Below are 7,948 nucleotides of genomic sequence, written 5' to 3'. Positions count from 1 at the left end.
GTAAATAAGCTTTCATATTTGTATATATTAGTAGGTATACAAAATAAGATCTGGAGTTTAATATTGACATAATTATGCCTGTATTCACACAATTTAATATTTAAGAATATCTGGAGTTAGCTGTAAATATATATGTTCTTAATGTGTATTTGTTAAAATCAGATATGTAATGCTGCATGATGGCATGGATGCATCATAAAATGCAGAAGTCACTTCCGGTTGGAAAGAAAATTTTATATTATCTACTTCTAAATTTTTCATTTAACAGCTAGGGAAAGAGAGGGTCAGAAAAGACAAGAAAATCCACTATGGAGATAGTTCTCCAAAGCCAGACATCTAGATAGTCGACTATGCTGGTTTCAAAGTTCATGTAATCAGCTTCCCAGTTGGCTACTTAGGTGACTTTTACAAGTAACTAGCAAATTCAGGTTTCCAAGACTGTGACACAGTGAAGAAAAATCAACAGAGCCTCTAAAGGTGAAATAGTGATTTGGGAAACTAAAGAAAAATGCAGAGAAATACAGTCTAGAATTTCCTGACTCCAAAAATTTACACTCAATTTAACAGGAAATTAACCATGATTTCCAGAAAAATCCTTTTCATCTCACTAGATAACAATAGTCATCACTAGGACCAGATATCTTTTTTAACTTAGAGCTTTATTCTAGAATAAAGGAAATACGATGTAGCTAATGTCACCATGGGGGTAAAAAGCAAATTAAATTCAAATCAATATGTATTCTAATATCCTACTATGCTTAAAGCATTATTCTAAGCAATTTGGGGAAAATAGATATGAAAATAATATCTAATATCTGCATTAATATTCTACTTTATAAAATCCCTTGTTATGGGTTGAATTCTGTCCCCCAAAGGAAGTGTTAACATCTTAAACCCTAGTACTTATGAATGTATCCTTATCTGGAAATAAGGTCTTTGCAGATGTAATCAACTTAAAATGAAGTTATTAGGGTGGGCCCTAATTCAATATGTTGGGTGTCCTTATAAGAAGAGGAAAATGCCACATGAAGACATATACACATAAGGAAAATACCAGGTGACCACAGGCAGAGACTGGAGTGAGGGAGCTGCAAGCCAAGAAATGCCAAAAATCTATGGCCACAACTAGAAGCTAGGAAAAAAGCAAGGAAGGATTCCACCCAGAGTCTCAGATGGCCCTGCTGGCACCTTGATTTTTGGACATCTAGCCCCCAGAACTCTGGAAGAATAAACTTCTGTTGTTTTAAGCCACCCAGATTTTGGTGTTTCATTATGGCAGTCCTAGAATACTGATACTTCCTTTTTCAAATTTTATATATATATTAGTTACAATTAGACATTCAATTGTCAAATTTTAAATCATTTAGGGCCTACCCTAATTTGAGCTTAGATTTCCAAAGTTTGTGGTGGGGTATTCCAGAAAAAGGAACTGGCTGAGGAGCCTCCCAGGGACAAGGATGAAAGGCTCACATGGACATAGTTTGGAGTCTGGTTGGTTTTGGCACTGTTCCTAAGGGGAATTGTGGAAAGTGAACAGGGTACTGTCAAAATTAAGTACAGCTCTTTCAAAAAATGAACACCAATGCTGAAAACAAATGGGCTGCTTGTTTCCAATTATTTTATTCATCCCCACAGTCCTACGGAGAGAGGTAGGATGTGCCCATGTTTTATTACCACTATTTCTAAAGAGGAAAATAAAAATCATACAATTCAGGCCACTTATAGTAATGAAAATCTTATTTTTCCCACCTCATTAGATCTTAAGAACATTGGAGAGTAGGTGAGAGAAACAGGGATACAAATTAATTATATTGATGGTGTACAGCTCTACAATCACATGAATCTCTGGATTTATAAAGAACTGTGGGCAACTCCTGACAGTAGCAAATGTAGGCCATAAAACTTTGTGTACCTGAAGCTTACCTCCTATTCTTTCTTCTTAGTAACTCAACTGAAATGTAATTGGAGAATAATCATTGTGGCTTCTAAGGAGAAAATAGGTCAGAGTCATGACAAAGGCAGTGGTCTGCGTATTACCAAACTTTAAAGATAAGATTCTACTTTTACAATCGTTTTCTGGGAAGTATTTTAATGTTATCAGCTTGATCCTTTTTAAATAATAATAATAAGGACTCACACTGACATGTGTTTTCCATGTTCTGGGAACTAAAAGCTTTACATGAATTAAATTTTAACAACCATCCTTTGAAGCTTTGCAGTTGATGAAACAAATGTAAGATGGTGAAGTAACATACCCAGACTCACACACACTAGAAGAGGCCAACCACGTTTCCCTAGCAATCGTGCACTAAAGAGCATGTACTGATCCACTATTCTCTTCTGCCACTGAGAGCTGGATGTTTTATATGCTAAATATTAAAATCTTAGTTACATTGTCTGACATCTCTTTTTTTCAAGCCAAATATCCTTTTCACATATAGACAGTGTCATCTGCAAGAAGCACAGGATAATGAGACTGTGAGCCATTCCTCTTATGCTTTATCCTTTTCTCCATAAACTATAGATGATATCTCCCTGCCTGTTCTGTGAGTCTTCCTCCGTATTTGAGTCATTAAATGCACACAGCTGTAGCTCTTACCATCTTAACGTGACACATCATCATCCTTCACCACAATGTAAACTCCTTCATATCATGTCTAGCAGGATCATGTCAGGTTTACTGCCAATGCTCCCAGAGTGCCAGGTAGAACGATTTATTTTTAGTGTATATACTCTTAAATAATGCTGTATAAGCTAAAGAAGCAAAAATAAGAATCAATCATTAGTGCATGAAGAGTTACTCAGATTGCGATGTGTACAATATTTCTGATTGGGAAAGAATACTTCCCTCAATCTTTATGCTTATAAATCCCATCATCAGTAAGAAAGACCTTATATTATCTGTCCTGACAATGTCACACAGATGTAAGTGGATCAAACTCTAAACTGATGTATAAATAAATATGAGATGGTGTCACCAACGTTTTGCCACTATCTTCTGCTGTTTACTTAGTACTTCTATATATTTTACATATTTTCCAACTTCATTCTTTCTTCCAAGCCAAATGTTAAACAGATTTCACACAGTAACACTTTCCCCTGCTTTATTTACTTTCTTATTCTGATTCAAATGTGAATATGTTAACAACTGACATTTTCTAAGTATTAGATTTTTTTATTACCCCAAAGAAGTGATCATTTGAAAGTGTATATATATCTCTAAATCTTTTTCCTCTGTTTCATCCTTGGAATTAAAATATACATTCTCTTGAACTGCAGGAGGTGCTAGCATAGAGGGAATAAATTGTCCCAGCAAAAGAAAGAGGTGGTTTAGCACAGCTGGTCTGCCTGAGTGTCAGTAATCATCTAGGGCATCAATGAGCTAAGGTTTCTCCCACTATTTCTTCAAAACAGTACCTTAAATCTGTAGACAGGGAACATCTGCATCTGTTGGTTCACTCACTAATTAAAATAAGGGTATCTCTACCTCATTAAAAAAATGCAATTTTTTTCCAAAATTTTTAATATCATGTTCATGAAGGAGAAAAAATTATATGTAAAAAATTGGGCAATATTTTTTCCCCCAACTTTCCTAACTCAGCCTGGAATCTGATTCCTTTTCCATCTTTTCCTTTCCAGAGCTTTAGTGCTCTAGGCAAGAAAAGAAATGTCGGGAAGTCCACTAATGGTAATTCTCATGGTGTGCTTATGAAAAGTGTTTGAGAAAATGAGGTTTGTCCTAAAGGTCTTGTAAATAATGGTCAGGCTTTCCTTCTCTAGTTCTGTGCACATATTGTATTCTGCTGGTGAGATAAAATTGCTTTTTCTCCCTACTCTAGATGAATTTACTGTGGGATTTATGTCCTCGTGAGCTCCTAGAACTGCCACATTAGAAAAGTACCTGGAGACTCCTGAAGACTTTAACTGAGGTGGAGTAACGAGAAGTTCTTGCAAGAGATGCACAGAAGAGGCCCCTTTCATCAGGGAGGGGACTTGAAACACAGCAGATAAAATCAACTCTCACTGTGGTAGTCTTGTTGCTCAGAAGTTCAGCTTTGCTTATGTCATTCGAGGACAGAAGAAAAGCCCTAAATATTATACCTTTTGTAATTACTGTAGGTAAAGTTCTAAATCTACTAAATATTTGGTGTACCATGGAGGCTCTGCTGCTATGGGGAGTTCAGTATAGGGGAGGGAATCTGTTGAAGGTGTTTGAAGGAATTCAACAAAGTGGACAATCGTTTTTATACGAAGTCAGCATGGGCTTCTATTCTTTAACAACCAAATGCCTGCTAGTATTAGACTAACCCAGCTCTGCAACGACTCATATTTAGATGAAAAATTCCTATCTGTAAAGTTCTGACACTGTCAACTGAACTCTTACTGGCCATTTACTTTGTGTGAGGTCTCATGCTAAGCAATTTGGGGAAACAGAGGTAAGCAAGACAAGTCATGCCCCCAAGAAGCTATTATCTGTTTGAATCAGTGGCCTCTTTGCCAAAGCACCCTGTCTTCTGAAACATTCCTTGCTGTGACTTCCCAAGTTTAAGTGTAATGTGTTTTTATTTTTGTTTAGACTTTCACAATGATCTTTGAAATAATTAGAATTACCAGTTATTGTAACTAGATACCAAAAAGCTTGAGTTTAATATGCTATAAACAACTTTTTATGTATAAATATATTTCTCTATATTAATTTTGCACCAGTGCTTTGGATGTTGACCCTATGGCACTGAGAAATCTTATAGTAGCTTCTAATGGAAAAAACTACACAAAGTAAGTTCAAAATCATAAGGAAAAGTATTTCTATTTGAAAAATAGGCAACCTAGATCGACATGTACAGTTACTTTCAAGTAATCAGAGTACTTTATTAGACTAAATATTCAATTCTTAAGATATGCCTGACGGCTTCCCTGGTGGCGCAGTGGTTGAGAGTCTGCCTGCCAATGCAGGGGATGCAGGTTCGAGCCCTGGTCTGGGAGGATCCCACATGCCGCGGAGCAACTAGGCCCGTGAGCCACAACTACTGAGCCTGCGCGTCTGGAGCCTGTGCTCCGCAACAAGAGAGGCCGGGACAGTGAGAGGCCCGCGCGCCGCGATGAAGAGTGGCCCCTGCTCGCCGCAACTAGAGAAAGCCCTCGCGCAGAAACGAAGACCCAACACAGCCAGAAATAAATAAATTAATTAATTAAAAAAAAAAAAAAAAGATATGCCTGAGGGCAGCTTAATATTTTTGTGTACCTATATATGTATATATTTTCATTTTTCCGAATAGTCCATCTTGGGTAATTTCTTCAGCATGGATTCTGTTCAGATAACTGAAATGAAGATTTTGGTTTTCTTTTCCATTTTTCTGATGTCTAAAATTCAAGCCTGAGAGAAGAGACGTGACAGTTACTTCGCTTAATTACAGATGCTGATCACGTAGCCTATTTTTTCTGTCTCTTAGTCCTCTTCATAAACTGGCAGATAATATCATAATTATTCAAACTGTTCTGCTACTGCACATACCACCTGATAAAGACTAGCACATTATGCTTCAGCAGCTCCACAGTCATTTATTATCAAGATTAGAGATTCCCAGAAAAATCATGTTTTAAGTAATTTTACTTTGAGGATTCAGCAGGGAGGGGAGGAAGAGATAGAACAAGGCAAATTACATTTTTTAAAACTCTGGTGCTTTCCATTATCCAAGTAATAGTGAGGAAGGTATTGCATGAGGAAGGAATACAGTGTTTAAACATTTTTAGTGAAAACATACATAATTAAGTCTGAAGTCTACTTATGGCTGAATAAAAGGCAAATGGCTTTTTCCGGCTAAAGTCTTCATGAGGCTAAAAAATGGTGTGCACAATTTAATGTAATGAAACACATGAACTAGTATTAATATAACAAAGTAAGTTTGATCCCATTAAGAGTCATGAATGTTAAACCTGGTTTTAACATTGTTATGGGAAGAACACGATGTCTTCTACTTGTGTATTCAACCATGATCAGAGTAGATCACCAAATGAGTTTGCTCTCAGGAGATTTCCAAATCAATCCTCCCCATCCCCACCCAGGAAAGACTGATAACTTGGTAAATGTAGTTAAATATCTGAATATTTCTGCCGAACATAACATTGCTGAGATGTTTCTTAGAGCAGAACTGTTAGTGAGATGCAGGTGGAAGAGCCCTGGACCTGGACGTAAATGCTCTGGGTTCAAGTTTTGGATCCCTTAGTTAATAATTGCAACATTAGACAAGAATTAATTTCTGTGAATATTAGACTCATTTTCTTGAACACAGGGATATTAATTTGGTCTTACAATGCTACAGTAATACACTAGATCAAATTCACTTTGCAAACTGAAATTCATTGCATGGTTGCACATTATTATAGCACATAAATAGTTTGTGTGTATATGTTGATAAAGAAAAATAGAACCGGGTACTTGTTAAAATGGCAAGGAAGACTTTATTCGAGACTATCGCAGTAGGGGTCAAGGTTATTGCAGTATGGGAGAGAGACTGAATTTAATTCCACTGAAACAAAAGGCAAGAGGATTTTTTTTAAACATCTTTATTGGAGTATAATTGTTTTACAATGGTGTGTTAGTTTCTGCTTTATAACAAAGTGAATCATCTATACATATACCTATATCCCCATACCTCTTCCCTCTGGCAAGAGGATTTTTAAATTCTCAGGTGTGTTAGTGGAAAAGTACTGGAGGACTTCAGGGGAGAGATTGGTCATTGTGATTAGGTTATCTGTTTTTGCTAACTGACACTTATTGAAGTTAGGTTTCTATCTTCACCACAGAGACCGGGAGACAGAGGTGCTATCTTTCTTGAAGATTATATCTAAAAGGGAAGAGACCAGAAGAAGATTTACATCTCAAAGAGGCAGAGAAAGAAATTACAATGGTAAGTTTTTCTAAAGTAAACACTGTAAGAAAAGGGACCTATAGTCAGGAAGAACCATGCCTAAAGTTTAGTTAAGCTGAGGGGACCTTTAAGGATGACTTGGTCAATGGGTGTCAAAATCTTATAATTCCACAGGCAAAACCAAACAGTTAAATCATATCAGCAGTCACAGATCTACCTTTTATTCTTTGTTTCTGTTTACTGCTGACCGACATTCAGCCATCATCACTTATATACTGAAATTTATTTTTTTAGTGTTGGAGTTGTAAATGCATAATCAATGACAGGGAAAAGCTTAATAAAATAACAAAATGACAAGAACTTTTGCAGTGAGCTGTTTCTTCTGAGATATATTGACGTTTGTATCCCGACGAACTTATGTGATGATAAATATATGCAGGTTCTATCCTTTGATTCAGCTAAATAAAGTAAAAGAAGTACACAATATTGACAAATTCACTCAGACATTGCTGCCAGGAATGGACTATTACCCATGTAGAGTCACATGCCTCTGAACAGCTGAAATTTTCTTGGGTCCTTGTTCTTTGGTTCTGTGGGAAGAAGTATTTGACCTTCCTTATCCTTTTTTTCAATGGCCTTGCATTTTGAGCACATGGCTGAACTCAGAGTTGCTAAATAGCACTTGTTTAAACAAGGGTGGGGGAGGGGCTGTTCTCTGAAGATGTTGACTCGACAATATTTTCAGAAATAGCCAACTTGTGAATTTCTGAAACAAAAAAAATCCTACTGAGAATTTGATTGAATTTACATTTAATCTATAGATAAATTTGGGGAGAATTACCATCTTAACAATATTAGGTGTTCCAATCTGTGTATATGATATATTTCCTATTTATTTAGGACCTTAGGGACTTCCCTGGTGGTGCAGTGGTTGAGAGTCCGCTTGCCGATGCAAGGGTCACGGGTTCGTACCCCAGTCCGGGAAGATCCCACATGCCGCGGAGCGACTGGGCCCATGAGCCATGGCTGCTCCGCCTGCGTGTCCGGAGCCTGTGCTCTGCAACGGGAGAGGCCACAAC

This window comes from Neophocaena asiaeorientalis, unplaced genomic scaffold, assembly GCF_003031525.2.
Source record: "Neophocaena asiaeorientalis asiaeorientalis breed wild unplaced genomic scaffold, Neophocaena_asiaeorientalis_V1.1 scaffold293, whole genome shotgun sequence".
NCBI classification, from domain to species: Eukaryota; Metazoa; Chordata; class Mammalia; order Artiodactyla; family Phocoenidae; genus Neophocaena; species Neophocaena asiaeorientalis.
This window is presented reverse-complemented; position numbering follows the sequence as displayed.